Genomic DNA, 21774 nt, shown 5'->3' with positions numbered 1-21774 from the left:
TGGTTAAATAGGCAACACTGTATACATATCATGAAGGGTAAAGCACCTTCCAAAATCTATAAAGAAATAAGGGGGAGGGGCAGCTAGGTGACTCAGGGGATAGAGCACCAGCCCTGAAGTCAAGAGGATCTGAGTTTGAATCTGGTCTCAGACACACTTCCTAGTTGTGTGACCCTGGGCAAGTCACTTAACCCTGAATGCCTCAGGAAAAAAAGAAAGAAAGAAATAAGGGAAGAGGAATGGATGGATGAGAAAGGAAAGGGGAGGAAAGAAGACAAGGAAGGATGAAGGAGATTAAGTAATAGCAAGGCAAGTTGTGGAGCAGAAATTAATTAAAGAGTAAGCAGGGATAGGAAAGATATATGCATGTGGGATGTGTGTGCTTGTATGTATCTATCTATATGTGTGTATATAATATCTCTTTTTGTAATGCTAGCTTGCTTGGGAAGTGATAAAGAGAGAAAAAGAATAAAGTAATAAAATGCACAGCAGAGAATCAAAGAACAATTTACAAGGAAGTAAAGAAAAATGGACATTCATGAATATAATTTCTTCTACATATATATATTTTTTTTCTTAATCTGGTAATTTGTTGTTATACATCATGACAATGTTCTCTTTGTTTTGCTTTTTTTGTTTTATTTTGTATTTCTTTTCTGTTTTTCCTTTTTTTTAGTCTGTTTTTTCAAATAAAATAAATTTGAACAAGAAAAATAAAGAAAATCAAATTAAAAAGACCATCATCTCCAGAAATTTCTGACTTTCATCATCTATCTCAGTTACTTCATAAGGGTTTAGAAATAACTCACCAAATTTAAATCATTATTTTCATTCTTTGATCCCTTCTAGAACAAACTCTAAGGACTAACTATGGTAAAATGGAATTTTTTAAAAACTTGTTTCAAATGGCATTTCCTCTTCTCATTATGATTATATATTTAGATCTAGAAGGAAATAGCATTTCAGAGATAAAGAAACAGAGGCTAAAGAAGGATTTAAGTAACTTGCCTTAGATCATACAGATAGTAAGTGAATCCAGGCCCTCTGAATCCAACTTCAATACTCTTTCCATTCTACCACTCTGCTTCACTGTCCCAGAAAGCAGGCTTATCAAAATCTTACTCACATTTTAATGTTCATTGTTTTAAATAATTTGCTGATTTTTTATTAAAGTTTTTTTTTTATTTTCAAAATATATGCATGGTTAATGTTCAACATTCACCGTTATAAAACTTTGTGTTCCAATTTTTTTCTTTTCCTTCCTCCCACCCCCTCCCCTAGACAGCAAGTAATTCAATATGTGTTAAGAGTGCATTTCTTTTATAAATATTTCTACAATTATCATGCTGCACAAGAAAAATCGGATCAAAAAGGAAAAAAAGAGAAAAAAAATAAGATGCAAGTAAACAATAACAAAAAGAGTGAAAATGCTATATTGTGATCTACACTTAGTTCCCACCGTCCTCTCTCTGGGTGCAGATGGCTCTCTTTATCACAAGATCATTGAAACTTGCCTGAATCATCTGATGATGAAAAAAGCCATGTCCATTAGAAGTGATTATCATATAATCTTGCTGTTTCCATGTACAATGATCTGGTTATATATCAAGAAGAGAGTGGACCAACATAAGATACATTTCCAATCTGAGCTGTGTATCCCACACCTTGGCTCTTTCCAACTCCTGTGTGTCTATTTTTAACATGGATCTTCCTGGATACCCCTACACAAAAACCTCTGTAACTTATTCCCTCAAATATTGAGAGGTTCTCTAATGTGTGAGATGCCAGGCCATTTGAATGGATGCCAGTCTCAGTTTAGTTCTATTGAAAATTACCATTCCATGGGTAGCAATAGAAAAGAAGCTCCGTCATGCTATTGACATATGATAGAAAGGAGGCTTATATTCCTGAGATCCAAGTTTCATCAAGAGTTTGTGTACTTTTAGAGAAAGCATCACTAAATTATTTTTATTGTAAGTTTAATAGCTGTCAAACAAAAAATTCCTAAGTATCATAAAAGACAAAAAGTTTACACAGAATCCCTAGTTTGGAACACAGCAGAACCAAGTTTTATTTCCCTTTCCAGGCCTTCTCACAGTCAACCTTGGACTTGTTTTTCTTCCTTCCTATTTTCTTTTCTTTTTTTAATATTTGTTTTTAATATTACTATAAATCTATTACATTAATATGGGCAGCTAAAAGGCACAGTGCATAGAGTATCAGTCCTAGAAGCCAGATGACCTGATTCAAATTTGGCCTCAGATGTTCACTACCTGTGTGACCCTGAATAAGTCACTTAACCCTGTTTGCTTCAGTTTTTCATTTATAAAATGAATTTGAAAAGAAAATGGTAAACTATTTCAGCATCTTTGCAAAGAAAATCCCAAATAGGCTTACAGAGATTCTGATACAAGTCAAAAATAAACTCATACAAATATTTCATAATTTATTTAGCTATGCTTCAATTGCTGGACATGTTTTTTCCTCACTTAACACTCTTTCCTTCAGTTCCTCAATTGTAAAATGAGTTGGAGAAGGAAATGGCATACCATTTCAGCATCTTTGCAAAGAAAATTCCAAATAAGCTTACAGAGAGTCTGAAACAACTCAAAAATAAACTCATATAAATATATCACAATTTATTTAATTATCCTCCAATTGCTGGACATGTTGTTTCTATATTTTGAGGGGGGAGAGGTATTTGAAGGTGAAGTTTTCGTAACATTTTGTAACCAAATATGCGATTATGCAAAATATAAAGTAGAAAATAGCTGACAAGGCTCCTTTGCACATCAAAAAGGACACCATGTTCCTTTAAAAACTTGGTACCTTTAACTCTGGGATAGACTATATTTGCCCTAAAATTAGTCCAAACTTTTGACCTTCAGAACAGATGCAAGATATATTTTTGCTTAAAGGAAATGGTAATATAGCACAGCTCAGTGTCTTGAATTTGATGGTTTGTCAACAGTTTGGTTTTACATCAGTGTTTTTGAGTACAAAGGAACCTATGGGGCTTACGCTAAGCACCAAACATAAAAATGAATAATTTCCTACATGTATGTAGCCATTTGCACATAAATTTAAGTATCACACACATAAACCTTTGCTCACAGGAATATTTATTTTATTAACATTTCTGTGGGTAGATGCCACCATGGACTTTTAAAATTTGCAGCATTAGTATTTACTTAAATACCTATATATTTCCACATATGTAACCACATATATATACTTCTATCTGTATATGTATGTGTGTATATTTATATGTGTGTATATATATATATATGTGTGTGTGTGTGTGTGTGTGTGTGTGTGTGTGCGCATAGGCTCAGAAGGAGAGTGTTTCATCTGATTCTAAGATTACTTTACTATTAAATAAAGAAATGAGGACCCACCAGAGCAAAGACTATAGGTATATAAAATTCTCATAATTTCTTGGCATGAATGTTACTGTTGCCCAGGGGTATAGTAACTTAGTCACTCTACCACAAGGAAAACTTTCTAAGTTTTCTTTTGTTTGTAATAAAATCCAAAAATTTGATGTAAAGGAGGCAGGAAATCATCAAAACCTCCCTTTTCTGGGCCAATTTTGCCTTTGGAGTTTCAATGTCCTCTTTTAAGCACACTGCAGAGGAAGGAAAAATTGATAAATCATGACGAAAGAAACCACACAGAGCTATGAATCTTGTCATTTTTTTTTCTCTGAAGAAATTACTCAAATGATTTGGAATGATTAAGACCCATGCAGGAGAGGCAGCCAAACAGTCTCCAAATCTGGATAACCATTTAGCAATAATGTGAAAGTTGCTCTAATTCAGCACTTTAAAATGATGCCCAGTGGAGTATTTAGAATAATACAATGAGCAAATATGTGGCAATGGAAACTTTGCATTAGGATAACATTACTGAAAAATCATACTTAAAAGTAGCCAGATTATGTTATGTTTTGTTTTTATCCAAAGAAAGGATACCCTTATTATAGATAATTAGGTTTTGGTCTGAATACTAGACAATAACATATCTATGAATTCTCACTGACTTAATTCTTCTTAGCATTTCCTCTCCAGAAGAGTTATGAGGAGTTCCATGCATTCTTTGTAGTTATGTACAAATAAATGATAAAGAATGACCACATCTAGAAGGTTTGGGACATCATCCAGCATTATCTTCAGAAAGAGAAAAACTTATCAAGACCTAAACAGGTGCTTGCATTTAATTAGTAATTAGTAATATTTAAATTAGACTTGCAACAACTTATAATTTTTCAGATACAGCTTTAGAGGCAAACAAAAGACTAAAAAAAACTTTTTACTAATCCAGTATCTTAACAATACAAATAAAGATGTCTCAGCCTCTTATGCTCTGGGATACTATTTGTATGAGAAGGCAAACTGTTGTCTCTCTGTCTGAACAGCTGGACAAGCTGGTATGAAGAAACAGCCACAGAGGATTTAGGAATGTCCAGTTGTGGCTGAACAGATGTGATGGATGAAGAAAATAGCTTTCTCTTTCATTTTTGGTCTCTTGTTGTATAGCACAGGTTTCCCTGGGAAGGAGATGCCATTTAATACATTTGAAAAACCCTAAAAGGTGTTCTCTTGCTGCTTTTCTTCTCCCCAGTGGCTCTGCTTCAGTCAGAGTCCCAGGAAAACATTGAAAGATAAGGCTCCCTCTATGTAAAACAGAAGTATCCTTTCTATATTCAGCTCCCTTTGGCACTTTTTACTATCTTCCAGTTATGTGAGGGGGGTTCTTGACAAGACTTCTCATTCCCAAAAATATGTCTGTCATCTGTCCAGTGCCCAAAAAATCATGCATTCTATTTTCCAAAATAACAGGAGTAAAGATTAAAACTAATTCTTTTAATTTTAATAGTTTTCTGGAAATGAAAGACAGACCGAGGCACAGAGAGGGAAGGAAAGAAGGGAGAGAGAGAAAGAGTGATACACAGAGAGAGAGAGAGAGAGAGAGAGAGAGAGAGAAATAGAAAGAGAAAGAAACAGAGACAGAGAGATAGAGAGAGAGACAGAGGGACAGAGACAGACATAAGCAAAGATAGCTTACATATTACAAAATATATTTAAATTATGATCTTTCAACCTTAGTGCCATGCACATTCTAGGTGCTTAACAAATCTTTGCTGAATTAAGTTAAATCACATTGAATCCATAGATACAAAAATGTATAAATGAAAAAGGGGTAAGGAAAGAAGAAAAGATAGGTATAAGTGTCAATGGTGATAGTTTTTTTTAATCCATGCTTAAGCATTCAAAGAATGGTTCCATGTGAAAAAGAAGGTCAAATCAAATCAGCCTTTAAAAAACTTTGCAGATATAGCCTCATACAGTTCATGATCAGGAGAAGAGAAGTATATAATAGTTGAACAAGTAACTCTGGACTGTTGTTAGTAATGCAGGATCTCATAAGATAATACAAGGAGGAAGAATAATGGAATGTTCAAAAGTATACATTAGACACTCAATTTGTAGTTATTGATTAAAGGTAAAAAATAAACTTCCTCTTCAAAAGTGAGATTCATTGATATGAAAACAACAAGGATAAAAAAGAAATATTATTAAGTAAATGGAAACTGCTTAATCATAAAAGTGTTGGTGCAAATTAGAGATCTTAACAAATATTTAATTTATATTTAGAATTTCATAATGTAGGAAATTCCCAGTGTAGAAATTCCCTCCATCAATGCAGGTCTTCTATAACCTACATTTTTAGAGCTTTGTTTGAAGGCACTGAGACATACAGCTAATAAGAACCTAAGGTGATGCTTGAATCTTCCTGATTGTCAGGCAGACTCTGTAGCCAGTAAGTTACTGTAATCTTTCTTCTGGAAAAGAGTCTAAAATCATTAAAATTTCATATGATAAAATCTTATATTTGTTTTTAACAAACCAAGATTTTTAAAAGACTATACAAATTCATCAGGTACCATCTTTGCATAAGTACTTCAAGTTTTTCCTAAATAATAAGAGCAGTCCAAATTTGTAGGCTTATGTAGAAATGATAGCAATCGAATGGTTTCATTTGATAGGTGATAAGGAAAACTAAAGACATAAATATCACAAATTGTAAATAGCAAAAGTGAATCCATACGCACAATACAAGTCAAATTCTACAAAGTAGTCATTCACAAATCAGACAGGAAAATATTTCAACCTATGCAGATTAAAAAGAGAGATGTTCACACATCACAAATTATAATCCAAAAGGAAGCTATTATATCCTATTTATATTCTCCCTTGAAGAAAATTGGTTCTATTTGAGCCCAATCTTACCACTAAATCAGTTTTTTAAAAATCCTTCTCTTGTCTAAGTAAAATTGGATGAAAGTGATATTTTGAGTTAAGGGGCAATGTTGGTCCTTGTTCTAAAAGGTCTCTCTTGTTCTATAAGAGTTTACACATAAAAATGATTTAGAATTAGAAGAATTTTATAAACTGTAAGTTAATTATGGATTGTTACTGTATAAGTTGCTTTCCTTAGAAGAAAGAAATCCAGTTGGTGATTTTTTTGTTTTAAGGATTCAGTTTAAAAAGCTGTTGGTGGCCCCTTCAATAAAATGTTTTTGAAGCAAATGTTTCCAAATATCTTAGAAAGGGCAAAATCTTTCTTTCCTCAACAGGTGAAAAGGTTCCAATTTGAAATGGATCCTTGTTCAACAGGAGACCAATCTCACAAGGTATGCCCATGTAATGAAACACTCTATCAACAAGCCAGGTAAGTACCAACATCCTGGGGATTTGGTTAAAGAACAACCTCTATTATATGGAATGCCAATGATTGTAGGTACTGAAGAGATATTTTTAAAGCAGAAATTAATTGCAGCTGATACTTCAAGTGAAATTTATGAAAACGATACAGAGTGAAAACAAAAAATAGGTTTTGTTGCTTTAATCTAAGCCTGTGATACATTCACTAAAATTCTTCCATGGTCCCAGACTTTGCTGAAGAACTGTCTGCCTGATTTGGAACACAGCAAACATTTCTAAGCCTGATTTTGAGAGTTGTTTTCTAGAAAGGTTTATGGTCACAGCTGCAGTAGTTATGGGTTGGTTTATAGTGCCTTGCCCATCGATAGGCCCATATGTCCAACAGAGTTTGTTTGATACCATACCTTCCACAGGCACGGAGCAGTCCTTGAGGTGTGCCTATAAACCCACCATTAAATGTGCCAGCTGTACTCATAAACTTACATTAGCGGCCTCAATCTGCCTGCCTTACAAAAAGTCATTGGCAATAAATCTATGGTCAGTCCATATATGTACTTTTAAGTATTTTTTTACACTTCTAAAAAGAAAATATAAAATATCTCCAAGCCTTTTCTCCTGTGATCTTGACTGAAATAAAAGCTGATTTCTTTAGGGTATACAAACAATTTCCTTAAAGGCCCCTTTTCCTTTGTTTTTCACTCTGTCCATCCTCTCTGACATTTCTCGTCCTTCCCTCCCCGCAATTTAAAAAAAAGAAAAGAAAAAGAAAAAATATAACAATTATGAAAAACTTTGTACTATGATAGAAAAAATATAGAACTGAGTCAAACATTTAGGATTCTTGTCCATGTGGAGTCTAGGCCAAAACACATGGTTTCTTGCCATGTAAAGATGAAGGAATTAAAGGCCTTTTCTAGCTTTGAGACTTCATCATTCTATGAATGTTATTCAAGGATTCCTTTCAGGAAAAGATCTCAGCATAGCCATGCCTGTCCATACAATGTGATTCTGGTTCACAACCTCTCATGCATTGGCCACAATAGATTCTAACCAGTATGTGAGGGAGCGTCTTTACTATTTTTTGACATCAGAAGAATGCCAAGGAAACATAAAAACTGATGGTTATTTCTCTTTCCCACCAAGTGAGCAGTTCATTTTATATTTTATTCATTTATTTATATTTATATTATATTCATTTTATTCATGTATTTTATATTTTATTCATTTTAACATCCTTTGTGCTACCTGTTTTGGGGGGCTTCCTCATTTTCTTTCCAAGTATACTTGCTAAGAGTCACTGTGAGGTTTTGAAATAATAATCCCTTGGTTATTTCAATAAATCTAAAGAACATTTAATTTCTAGTTTTTTTTTTTCTTAAGGTAAAGGGATGAATGCACAGACACTGTCTCATTAAATAGGAGCTGTGGTTTTTCCTTAGGATTTGAAAATTCATTCAGACTATATTTATTTTAATCAGCATGAATTATCATTTTGACCTGGAATAGGAAAGATTTCAAACCTATGCTCATGAACAATAGTCCCCAGTGATGGCAGTTTGGTTTTAGTTGACCTAACCTTTCTGACCGATGAGACAGGTAGGCTATCCTCCAAATTGACCTGCTTGCAAGTAAACAATGACTTTTATATTTAGATACATTCATTGACTACAGACTTCAAACTCAAAATATCTGTTTTGACATATGAAAAAAAGAGGAATTTGCAATTTTATTGGTTTACTGATCTCTTAGAATGAAACTCTACTAATGAAATGACCTTTTCTATAACTAAAAATCTGAGAGAATTTATGAGGATTCTGGGAAGTTAGATTGGTACAAATCACATAGTCTATATGTGTCAGAATTAAGATTTAAACCCATTTCCTTCTAACTCTGAGGTTTTTCCTTCTCAAAAAAATTGTCAACATATTAGAAAAAAATGAAGAGATTTCAGCTGAAATTCTCCTTAGATGCTATGTGTAATAAAAAGAGGGATTATTTATTTCATATTATTCTTATTACTTTGCCAATCTGAAATGAAATTATGGCTCACTTAGCTCAGATTTGGCTAAATTGTGTTTTCTAGTAACTATTTCAGCTCTTTCTTCTACTTTTTTAGATATTATTTCTAATAATAATATCTAATATTATTATATAATAATATAATAATAATATCTAACTATTTCAGCTCTTTCTTCTACTTTTTTAGATATTATTTCTAATAATAATGTCTAATATACAAAAAGACTGTATCTCATATCTAACCAGGAGCCAAATCTTGTCCTTTACCTCTTCAAAGCATCACAATAAATTCTATCCTTTCTGTTCCATTCTCATAATTACCCCTCTGGTTCATGTTCTTGTCTTCTTATTCCTGAATGATTTCTTGCTTTTCTGCTTTTAAGGCTCTCTTTACTGTAATTCATTTTGCACACTCCTGGCCTAACCATTTCTTCCCCATAGGATTTGATCATATCCCTTCATTTGCTGGAAAAGCACTCAATGTTTTCCCATTGCTCTTCATCCAAAACTCCTTAACTTGTCATTCAAGGCCCTCTACAATCTAACCCCAATCTATTTTTTAAACTCTAGCTCCTACCATTCTAACAAATGAACTCTACTCTCTGGTCAAATTGTAATTATAATCATTACAACATAATCTTAAGCACACTAGAAAACAAAATGAAGCCTATTTCTTCAATGGCAAGTTGAAAGCCAAGAGTCTTTCCAACATTTAACATCCAATGATTCTTTGACTTTTTTCCTCCAAAACATGAAAATTATGCCTCTACCATAATTATATGCTTACCTTTCAATTCAATTAATTAAACAAGCACTTATTAAGTTTTTATTATATGTTGGGCATGGCAATAATTGCTAAGCAAACAATCACAGAGACAAAGCCCTTCCTGCCCCTAAGGATCTTATTAATAATGATAGCTGGCATTTTAATATTGATTTGTTTCATAAAGTACTTTACATATCCTATCTCATTTATTCTCTCGTTAACTCAGTGAAGGAAATATTATCGTGATAGGCAACTAAGTAGCACATTGTACAAAAAACTGAGTCTGAAGTGAGGAATACCTGAATCTGAATTTGGTCTTAGACAATTACTAGCTGTGTGATATTGGGCAACTCACTTAACCTCTGTTTGCCTCAGTTTTCTCAACTGTAAAATAGGATAACAATATCATCTACCTCCCAGGGAAATTGTGAGGATCAAATGAGGTAATATAAATAAAGCACTCAGTTTGATGCCTGGCACATAATAAGGACTATATATATCTATATAAATGTTGATTATAATTATTATTATGACACACATTTTACTAATAAGGAAATAAAAAGATTCAATGACCTTCCCAGGATCACATAGCTAATAAATATATGAGGTAAAATTTGAACCCAGGTTTTCTGACTCCTATTCTAATACTTTATCCTGTATGTCACCTTTGCCTCTTTAAATAAAACATGTCAGCACTAGAAATTTTTCATGTACAATAACTTCTTTCTTCTTTTTTTAATGGATATCTTTCTTAAAAATCACAAAATAGCGACCATTTGAATGACCTATCTGAATGAATAACTAAACAAAGCTTGAAAAGGCCTGATTGGAGATGAAAACCTCTTCAAGAGAACAGAAGATTTCCAAATAAAGATAAGTCAGAAGCCACACATCAGACTGTCGTCATCCAAAAGCCTTGTTAGAAAAGAAGTATCAAAGGCTGCCTATACTTGAGAGGTTTACAAATATAAACTTGCCTTCAGTTATACAAACAAAACACAGAAAGAAAAGTGAACCATTCTTTTAATAAAGATGAGTAATCCATTTTTGTACTGCACATACTGTGTTGTGTTCAGTCATTATCGTCATGTCTGATCTTTTGTGACACCTAGAAAGTATGTGAGAAAACATTTGAATTCAGGAAGAAGGGTCTTTCTGATTACAATCCTGCAGTTCTATCCAATACAACACTTAACTTCTATCCAAATCATGATTCGCTAACATAGCTAGAAAGTAGAAGTAATGGACACAAAAGGATTACTATTTTAGCAACCTAAGTTATCAATGTTGGTCCTCCATTTGGGAATAGTAAAGAAATGGATGTGCTCCTTCTGTCAGGAATTAAACCAAAATATGTCACTTCAAAGTTGAAAGGTACAACGGAGGCTAACTAATCCAATGTGCATCTGGATACAGATAAAAAAAAAAATCTTCAGTACATCATCCCAAGTGGTCTTTTAGCCCATGCTTGAAGATACCCAGAGAGATGGAGGTTCACCACCATCACCAAATAGCCCATTCCACTTTTTTGAGGTCTCTAATTATAAGGACATTTTACTATACTTCAAAGCCTTAATTTGTTATCCACTGACCCTAGTTCTTTCTTCTGGAGCCAATCAGAACAAATCTAAACTCTTTTCCATATTATTGTTCTTTGCAAACTTAAAATCTAGTAGAGAAAATGAAACATACACACATACACACTATTCCACATGAAAACAATTTCAAAGCAAAGGAGGCAGTCATGCAGAGGATTATAGAGTACCTCACAGCCTTTGTTTTAGTGGGTTTTTCATATGAGATATGTAAATTTAGAAGAAATTTATTCATAAACAACTTTTTTAAACAATGATTGATCTGGGTTCTTTCCCCTGCCTCTTTCAAGTTTGGGGAGGCACCAATACTTAAGCCAATTAGAATTATTTCCATTAGCATCATTCAAGTTCTTTGAGGGATATACAATGTGGTACATATAAGTCATGGACTTAAGCAATAGTATTTATCAAATAAAAAATGCTGTATGCCAAACTCAGGCTGAAAAATTGTGTACTGTTAAACACAATCACAGACTAAACACATAGCATGGAGATGATCTAGAAAGAACTCTTATAGAGAGATCATTTCACATAATTCTGGTTTTTACATTGTTCTTCCACAGGTACTTGCTACTTCTGTGATCCTGAACAAGTTATGCAACTTCTCTCGATCTGTTTTTCATTAGTAAAATGAGCTTAATAATAGTGTCTGTTTCACAGGGTTTTTATGATTATGAGATGAGATAATATGTAAGGTACTTTGCAAACCTTAAAGACCTATTTACATATTAATTATTATTATTACACATGGGGGAACTTATGTGATAAGAAAAAAATAATTTGCCCAAGTTTTCATGGAAGATCTTAGGATTGAAACAAGGTCATCTAATTCTGTTATACAACTCTTCTTATTACAAAGAGCCAGTACTATAAATAAATTAATTAATGAATTAATAAATAAGTAAAAAGATAAACAAATGGAAAAATTACCTGAAAGAATTTAATCTAAAATTATCTTTGCTCAATTACAATAACTTAAAATTGACCCTATTCAACAGAAACAGTTGTCTCTGACTCCTGTTGAGCTGATCTTGACCTTTGTTGAAGATTGAGAAGGAGTTTAGATGGGAATTTGCCACAGAAATTGGTCAGTATTTTCTCGTACAGCAAGATAACTATGTTGGAATCTTTACAAACTGCTAACTCATTAGAGTTGATAGATTATTGATCTGATCTTACAAGAAGATGTTTTGGGCCAGAACCTGAAACAAGGTACTAAGTAGAACTAATTAATACAATGCTTGTGTTTACACCTTTACTCATTAGAGTTCACATATGTAAGATTCACAAAGTAAACTTTGTAACTTTGTGAATTCCCACCTCCCTTGAAGCTCTTGGGGCCAGAGAGCACTATGGGAGAAATCCATAATCCTTCTCTCTCGTATCCCACAATTCCTCTCTCTCATATATAAGATACAGACAGAGGCTCTCAGACAGATTTCAGTGCAATTACATGAAGAGTGGAGCTGCCTGGAGGCTGAAGAAAGCAGAGGCAGAGGCTGAAGGACAAACCTTTGGATTTGGAGACATTCGGAGGGAGCTCTTGAAACCAAGCAGAGAGACAGGCCTCTAAGAATTTAGCTATCTGGGCCCAAGGAAAGAGACAAGACTTGGAAGGAGAAATAAATATTTGTATTTTTACCAGCTGGCTGCATTTGGGGTAATTATTGATCTGAACTGATACTAAGGCTGCCTCCAGAAAACCTCCCCAAGACACTACCTTCTCCCAGAGAGAACCATCATCTTATATATTTTAAAGAAGAAAAAGAATACCACATAACTATATAAATATGTATACATATATTGGATTTAACATATATTTTAACATATTTAACATGTATTTGACTACCTGCCATCTAGGGGAGAGTTTGGGGAGAAGAAGGATTTAATTTGAAACAGAAGGCCTTGCAAGGGTCAATGTTGAAAAATTACCTATGCATATGTTTTGCAAATAAAAAGCTTTAATTTTAAAAAAAATTGTTCAGTGGTTAATATTGAATCAATACTTAAAAATATTGTCATCTTTTATGATCAGTGCATTTGGATTGTATATACATAAAATCATAGTTTTGTTTTCCTTATATAACTATTCATCTTTTAAAAATTTTTATATGAAAAAAAATGAAAACGCATGTTCCTTTTTTCCTATATTGCTACAGTACAGTGAAACCCAGGATATTATTAGCTTCCCAAAGATTATAGATTAAATTAGATGGGAGCAGAGGGGAAATAAGCATGGCCCAATTAAAGGAATAGAGTATTTGAGAACTCAACATGTGTTGGTTTTTCAGGTATTGGCATAGGTTTGGAGGAATGTACTTAGACGTAGCCTCAGTTTTGGTACTTTAGTTAGGGTTGGGAGTTATCAGTGCTTGTTTTGTAGTCAGAAAATATTGGTTCTGTCACTAACTAGCAATGTGATCAACATAATCTATCCAAGTCTAACCTTCCCCATCAATAAAATAGGGGAAAATGGATTTTAGAAGTCCTGATTCACAGGATATTTCTGAGAAAAAAACTTTGTAAAATACATGTGCATATTGGAAATGGTGACCTGTGATTTCATCAATTCAGAGAATTCTGTCTTGTAAAAAACTTGTAAGACTGATAAAGTTAACAACTTCTCTTTAACTTTCTAAGAGATTTTATTTATTCTCTGCTTCCAAAGTATCTAACATAGTATCTGACACAAAGGAATTACTTGTTGCTTGTTGACTGATAGATTGATTATTTTCCTGTGACATGGTTGGTTAGACTATGGGTCAGATATCAGACTTGATGCCAGGTCTTTCTAATTGCAAAGACAGCCCAATTATCAACAACCTAATGAAACTGTTTCCTATTATTGATAACACGATAGGAATTCAGTTTGAAAGTTAAGCAGGCATTGCAAAAATAGTCCAATTTATTTTCAATTTACTTTTTTTTGAAATCTGTTCATTGCCTGTAAGAGTAATCACTTTGTGACTTCCAATCAAACAAGCAAGAATTTATTAAGCACTTACTATTTGCCAGGTGCAAATTCCTCAAGGAATTTATTTCCTAATATAGGAATACACAAAACACATATAAAATAGATACAAGATTATTTAGGGAAAGACCTCGAAGGTAGGGAAAACTAATTAGACTGTATGCTCTTTGAATGCAAGGATCATCTTTTTGAACAATATGCTAACTGGTTTCAGCAGACAAAAGAACAGATCCCTTACTCATGCTCTAGTCATTGCAATTTAATTCAATCCAATAAGCATTTATTAAGTGCCTACTATGTGATAGATAAAAAAAACATCATGCTCTTAAGAAGTTTATATCCTAATGGAGAAAAACAAGTACATAGAAAATGAAATACAAATATATATAAAGTAATTTTCAGGGGAAGAGCACTAGCCATCGGGAAGAATTAGAATAGTTTTTTTGTGGCAGGTAGAACTTGGCCTGAATTTTAAAGGAAGCTTGAAATTCCAAGAGATACATTTGAGGAAGGAATGTAGTTCTTTACTTCTTTTTCCTACACACAAAGGGCAGCCTATTAAAAAACCTAGAGATAAAAATATGAAATGTCACTTGTGAGACACAGTAAGGAAGCCAATTTTGTTGGAACACAGAGTATATGAAGAAGAGTAAAAGGGCAAAATGTATGGAAAAGGAGACTGGAGAAATCAGATTGTGAAAAGTTTTGATAGACAAAAAACAAATTTTTATTTTGTCTTGCAGAAAAAAGACTGTCATTGGAATTTTGTATAGAGTTGAATAAAGCAGTCAGACCTGTATTTTAAGAATATCAATTTGGCAGTTGTTTGGAGGATAATTAAAGAAGTGCGAAAATTTTAAGAAAATGAGAAAATTTAAGGACAAAGAAGGCAAAAGTTAATAAATACTTATTTAACAACTACTATGTGTCAAGCACTCTATTAAATGTTTTATAAATATTATCTCATTTGATCCTTACAACAATCCTGAAAAGGAGATGCTGTTATTATCCCTACTTTATAATTGCAGATTGAGGCAAACAGAAGTTAAGTGAATTAGACAAAATCAAAAAGATAGTAAGATCTGAGTCCACAGTTTAACTTGAATCATCCTGACATCAAGCCTAGCATCCTATCTACTATGCCACTTTAACTGCCTCAGATTACAAAATGTCTACCATAATCCAAGCAAGAGGTGATATATTGTATATATAATCATATATAACAATGTAATACTATGTAACATACAAATACACATATAATGTATACATATAATTTGTCACACATAGACTTATTGAAATATCTCATCATTGAGAACATAGATTATTTGACTACAAACCCAGAGCCAGCATATGTCAGAAAGAATATGGGTCTTCAGACCCATGGATGGTCCTCTACATGCCATGGAATGAAGCTTATTATATGTGGATCATATATGAATTCATCATGGTAGGGAGCTTTTTGTAACAAGCTTTCATCATTTTTCTATTCAAATTCAAAGACTGAAATCTATCCACAGACTCCTTAGGGTATCCATAGAATCCATATTAAGAACACATGTGTGAATTATGCATGTGTGTATGCATATGTTCATTTATGTGTTCATACATTTGAAAAAAACTGTTCAAACATTATAATGATTACTTAGTAAAGTTTATTTGTGTTTTCTATGTAAAATGTTATAATGTACAGGCTAGCTCTCTGAAGGGCCTCAGGATCAGTCAGAGTCAGGATCAATCAAAGTCCTTGATCTGAAGGGGAGAAGTGAAGGAGGTATGGCATCTGCCATGCATCTTGCCAAAGATGAATCCTGGATTCTGGAGTCCAGAGTCTGATGTTTCTCTCCTTCTCGTCAGCCTGCTGCAGAGCGACTCTGACCTCTCTCCTTCAGCCCTCCAATCCTTGCCTACAATTACCTCATCACCACACATTCAGCAAGCAGCAATGGTGAGGAGAGCCATCACATCACTATCTCATCTAAATATATATATATAGAACCATTATGTCACATCGAAGAGGTAATTAGCCTTAAGTTCACTGCTGTCTCAGATTCAAGTACACTTTTTCAGTTTCAGCCCTCTACAAAATGTGAATTTAAGCATTTTGTTTAAGGAGTTCTTATGATGATATGCATGGGTTTATGCATGTGTTTATGAATATGTTTATATATGTGTTTATACATTTGAAAAAATGTTTGGACACTATAATTATTACTTATTAAAGTTTATTTGTGCTTTCTATGTAAAATGTGAATTTAAGCATTTTGTCCAAGGAATTATTATGATGAATTGTTATTAATGAAATTTGTTTCATTAGATTTTGAAAAATGTCCCATGATCAAGCATGACTTTCACATCAAGAGAACCTATACTTAGGAAGAAAGTAGGACAAGACACTTATGGGTCAGGCCCTAAAAATCAAATATTCTGACTTACAATTTTAATCCTAAAGGAGGGCAAGGAAGTCTTGATTTGTTCAATCAACCTGGCAGGGACATGAATTGGAGTAGCCTTTAAAAGAGCTGATTTTCTCAGGAGGGCTCCCTCTGTCCCCAACTGGATGTCACATAATTAAAAGGTCACCAATCACAAATGTCACTGATGACTCTTATTCCTAGTTTAACTGTGGGTTTTTCTAACTGGTTATGTAGTGTATGAATTATCTGCTCAAGGGCAGCCAATGGTGCCAGGTGAACAGTGGAAGTGACATCAGCAGGGATGGAGTTTAGAAATGGAATTGCTGCCTTAAAATAGCCTAACTACATGAATCATAAAATGATTTCAGGGGAACTCTAATAGTTATGGGTCAGGAACAAAGTAAAGCCTCCTGGGAGGGTACAAAGTTTAATCCAGAAACCAATGACCTTCCTTCTACTTCCCAGGAGGTGGAAATTACTACATGAGATTTCTAGCTTGTTTTTTATATTCTCTCCTTATCAGAGCTTTAAAGTGTTGATTTTGTAGACACCATTTAAATCTGCTTCATTCATGCAATAATTACTCACTTTTTAAAAGAAATTCTTACCTAATAGGAAGGAAATACCAAAATGCAAATTTTCAGGGGTCAAAAATATCATAACCCAAGTTTGTTTTTTTTTTAACATTTTAAGAGCAAGGCATTAAAGGAAAAGACAAAAAATAATAATTTCTTTTCATTGTTGGTAATTCTACTCTACCCATATGGGATCACTGTATCCTAAGGGGAATGTAAAAATAACAAAAACTGAAAAAATGCAGTTACTATTTAAGTATGACTTACCAAATGTTTTATCTGTGTGGGAACTTTTTCCACTGTCCATAATGCATCTATGGCTTATAGTTTTAGAAAGCTGCCTGAGGCTCAGGCAACTTATTTGAGCATGGTTAAAAGCTTTGAATCCATGTCTTTCTGAATCTGGGTCAATCTATTCAATCCGCCACAATATGTTGCTTCATATAATTTTCAAAGGAGATTTTTTTTTATAAAAAGGCAAAGAGAATCAACATAAAATATAATATTAAAATTAACATGACTTGTTATAGTCTTCAAAAATAACTTAAGTGTAGTGACTTGCACTAAGAAATAGATGAATCTATCATCTTTGTGATGACTTACTATATTTAATTAAATCTGAAAGTTTTATTGGGAAAATAAGTTTATTCTGTATCCTTAATAAAATAGCATCATTCAATCATTCAGTAAACAATAATTAAGCACTTATGTGGCAAGCACTATACAATTAGTATTATCAGAGTTGACCCCCTACCTCTACTGTTCTGTAAAATTTGAACATTTTGTTTTTCAAATTATTTCCTTTGATGAACTTTGAGCCATGAAGAATATATAAGTGCTACTTTGTTCTTAAAGACCTTCTCAAACTCCCTCTACCTATTAATGCCTTGCCTAAAATTTTATTTCTATTTATTGTGTGTATAGCATATACTAATATGTGTACATGTTGTTTCCTTTAATAAAATATATTCTTTCATGGCTAGAACTCTTTGATTTTTGTTTTTATATCTATGAGTGCTTTGCACAGTGCATAGTGGTCTATAGTAGGTGCTTAATTGACACTTGATTTTTGATTGATTGATTTAATAAAACCATATTCTTTCTCCTTCACCAAAGCTAGTTTTCACACACACACACACACACACACACACACACACACACACACACACACACTTTAACTTCCTTTCTTTCAAAAATATATAAATCTATAGGCTAGGAAAATAAAAATGAAAAACTGAAACATAGGAAAGATATTGTGTATGTTCAGAGAAAGAATTGAGTTTCACTTTCAGCTAGCTATAGAGCATCCATTACTTTTTATTTGCATAACAAAAAGGGACAGAATTATATTAGGGTTGAATGCAATTAATTCATTGATTCATACATCAAGAGCTAAAAGAGATCTCAAATGGCATCTTGTTCAATGGAAATTATTCAAAGGATATGAAAAGGCAGTTTTCAGACGAAGAAATCAAAGTTATCTATAATCATGTGAAAAAGTGCTTTAAATAATTATTGATTAGAGAAATTCTCTGATCTAATAATCTAATGATGCGAGAATTATTCAATTTCCTTATTTTACAGATGGAGAAACTGAGGTCCAGGGAGGTTAATCCTCACAATTTTGTCACGAATGAGTTTGAAACCCACTGCTCAGATTCCTGTGTCTATCCTCTTTCTACTGTACTATACAATGATTAACTTTAATTTTCTTTGTTTTTTGTTATTAAATAGTATTTTAATTTTTCCAATGACAGATAAAGATCTTTTTTCAACATTCATTTTATAAGATCTTGAGTTTCAAATATTTTCTCCCTCTTTCCCAGGTATATCCCCAAGAAGGCAGGTAATCTGATATAAATTACACATGGACAATCATGTAAAAATATTTCCACATTAATCATGCTGTGAAAGAAGAATGGAACATAAGATAAATGCCACCAAAACAAGTGAAATAGTATGCTTCAATCTGCATTCAGACTACACAGTTCTTTCTCTAGATGTGTATAGCATCTTCCATTATGGGTCTTTTGGAATTGACATCGATCATCATTTTACTGAGAAGAATTAAATCTATAAAAGTTGATCATCACACAATGTTGCTGTTGCTGTGTTCTCCTAGTTCTGCTCTCTTCATTCAGCATCAGTTCATTCATGTTTTTTCAGGTTTTTCTTAAATGCACCTGCTCCTCATTTCTTGTACCACAATAGTATTCCATTACATTTATCTACCACAAGTTGTTTAGCCATTTCCCAATTGATGAACATTCCCTCAGTTTTCAGTTTCATCACTACAAAAAAGTTGTCAACAATATTTTTGCATGCATAAGTCCTTTTCCCTTTTTTTATCATGTTTTTAGGATATAGGTTTAGTAGTGGTATTTCTGGATCAAAAGATATGCAGTTTTATAGCTCTTTGGGCATAGTTCCAATAGCTTTCCAGAATAGTTGGATCAGTTCACAACTGTTCATACAATGTATTGGTATCCCAATTTTCCCATATCTTATCCAACATTGATCATTTTCTTTTTCTGTCACATTATCCAATCTGATAGGTGTACTACCTCAGAGTTGTTTTAATATGAATTTATCTAATCAATAATTATTTAAAGCATTTTTTCACATGACTATAGATAACTTTGATTTCTTCATCTGAAAACTGCCTGTTCATATTCTTTGAACATTTATTAATTGGGGAATACTTTAGTTTTCTTTTTAAGTAGTTTTCAAAGAATGTCATTCTATGGAAAATCAAACTCTCTCATTTCCACCTCTTTGGAATAAGGGAAATCCTGCAATCAGCCACAAAATCTGAAGTAATTACAACTGTCTATATAGAATTGCAGCAGTAAATTTACTATTAATGAAGTCATGGGCATGGATGATAATAATATGACAATAATATAAGTTAAGGCAGCATGATTTACTGAAAAAAAAATTCTAAAGCTCAAGTTAGGAGAATACTGAGATAATTTTTTTTTAATTCTTACTGAAACTGTTCTTTCAAAAATTACCAGTGATCACTTAAATGTCAAATCTAATTAATTACCTTTTCTCAATTCTGATCTTTCCTGATCTCTCCCCAGTCTTTAAGACTGTCAATATCCTTTTTTCTTTGATATTCTCTTCTATGATGTTTCAGTTATGCTTCTCTATCTTGGTCTCCTAGTTTTCTTCCTCCTTGTCAGACTGTCATTCTTAGTGCCCCCCTCCCTATCTTTGTTCCTAGTTATTTTTCCCCAGCATTTTTATCCTGGTCACACCTGCTAATGGTGGTGTCTCCCAAGACTCATCTTTGGGACTCCTCTTCTCCTTCTATACCATTTTACTTAGTAATCTCATAAATTTCTATGAATTCAGTGATCAGTTCTAATGATTTTCAAATCTTTTAATCTAACACCAATCTCTTTCCTATTCTGTAGACTCAAATTGCCTCAGTATAGTTTATTTAAAGAAATCTTGCATCTATGTGGATAAAAATATAAGGTACTCAATCAGTAGATTTACAATTTAAACTATTTTCATAACTCTTTTAGATTGCTTTTTCTTGGGCAACATTTCAAATAGTTAGTCTTTTGTTTAAGATTATTCACTGAAACAACTTGCTTTTCATAAAGCATGATCCCTTTTAAATTAATGTATTTAATATTTTTCTTTCTTTCTTTCTACTTGATGAGAGTGAGGAAAAATGTCCTTTGGAAATGAAAATTCAATCACAAACAGAAATGTTTTACAAGATCAAAAAAAAGTGATGTGTTAACCAAAACTGAAGGAAGAATTTTGCTTGTCAAGCTATTTCCAAAATACAGTTCTTTTTCCTGGTCTGTGAAACACATCTGTAGTTTCTTCACTAACCATTTTCCAGCCTCTTTCATAAAAACAGAGTGGTTGTGTTCTGGTGTTTTTCATTTTGAATACTTAGAGCATGTCTTCCATCTCAATCCAGTCCCACGTTGTTAAATCTACCCTAGAAAGGGAGAGTGAGGACTCCAAAGACTTAGGCTGGCAGCAGAAGTTGCATTGCTTTCAATTGCTGGATATAAAAGCTTGGTTAAGGGGGGGAACAGGGGGACTTTAGAGTGAGGTTCCTAGATAAAAAAACGAGCTACTATAAGAGCGGGCTGGAAATGAAACTTCCAAAACACAATTTCATATGAAGCAATTCTCAAATGTGATCCTCTCAGCAAGGAAAGTTAGAAAGAAACAAGAGTGAGAATTGAAAATTTGGAGTTCTAGTTTTGACTTTGCCACTCACCAGCTAGGTGATCTTAAGCAAATTAACTTCTATTTCCCAGAATTCATCTATAAAATGAAAAATATCAGTAACTGATCTTCTGAAACCCATGGCATAGTTGGTATAGTGCTAGAATTATAGATAAGAGATACCCGGTTTATTTTTTGTTTGTTTTTTGCTAGCAAATATAATTTATATACTTTTATTTATTTTTTTTCTTTTTTATTAAAGCTTTTTATTTTCAAAATATGCATGAATCATTTTCAACCTTCACCTCTGTAAAACCTCGTATTGCAAAATTTTCCATTTCCACTCTCCAGAATGGTTGAATCAATTCACAACTCCACTAACAATGTATTAGTGTCCCAGTTTTCCTATGTCCCCTCTAACATTGATCATTATCTTTTCCTGTTATCTTAGCCAATCTGAAAGGTGAGTATTGGTATCTCAGAACTGTCTTAATTTGCATTTC

Source organism: Antechinus flavipes, chromosome 4 (genome assembly GCF_016432865.1).
Source record: "Antechinus flavipes isolate AdamAnt ecotype Samford, QLD, Australia chromosome 4, AdamAnt_v2, whole genome shotgun sequence".
Taxonomy (NCBI): domain Eukaryota; kingdom Metazoa; phylum Chordata; class Mammalia; order Dasyuromorphia; family Dasyuridae; genus Antechinus; species Antechinus flavipes.
This window is presented reverse-complemented; position numbering follows the sequence as displayed.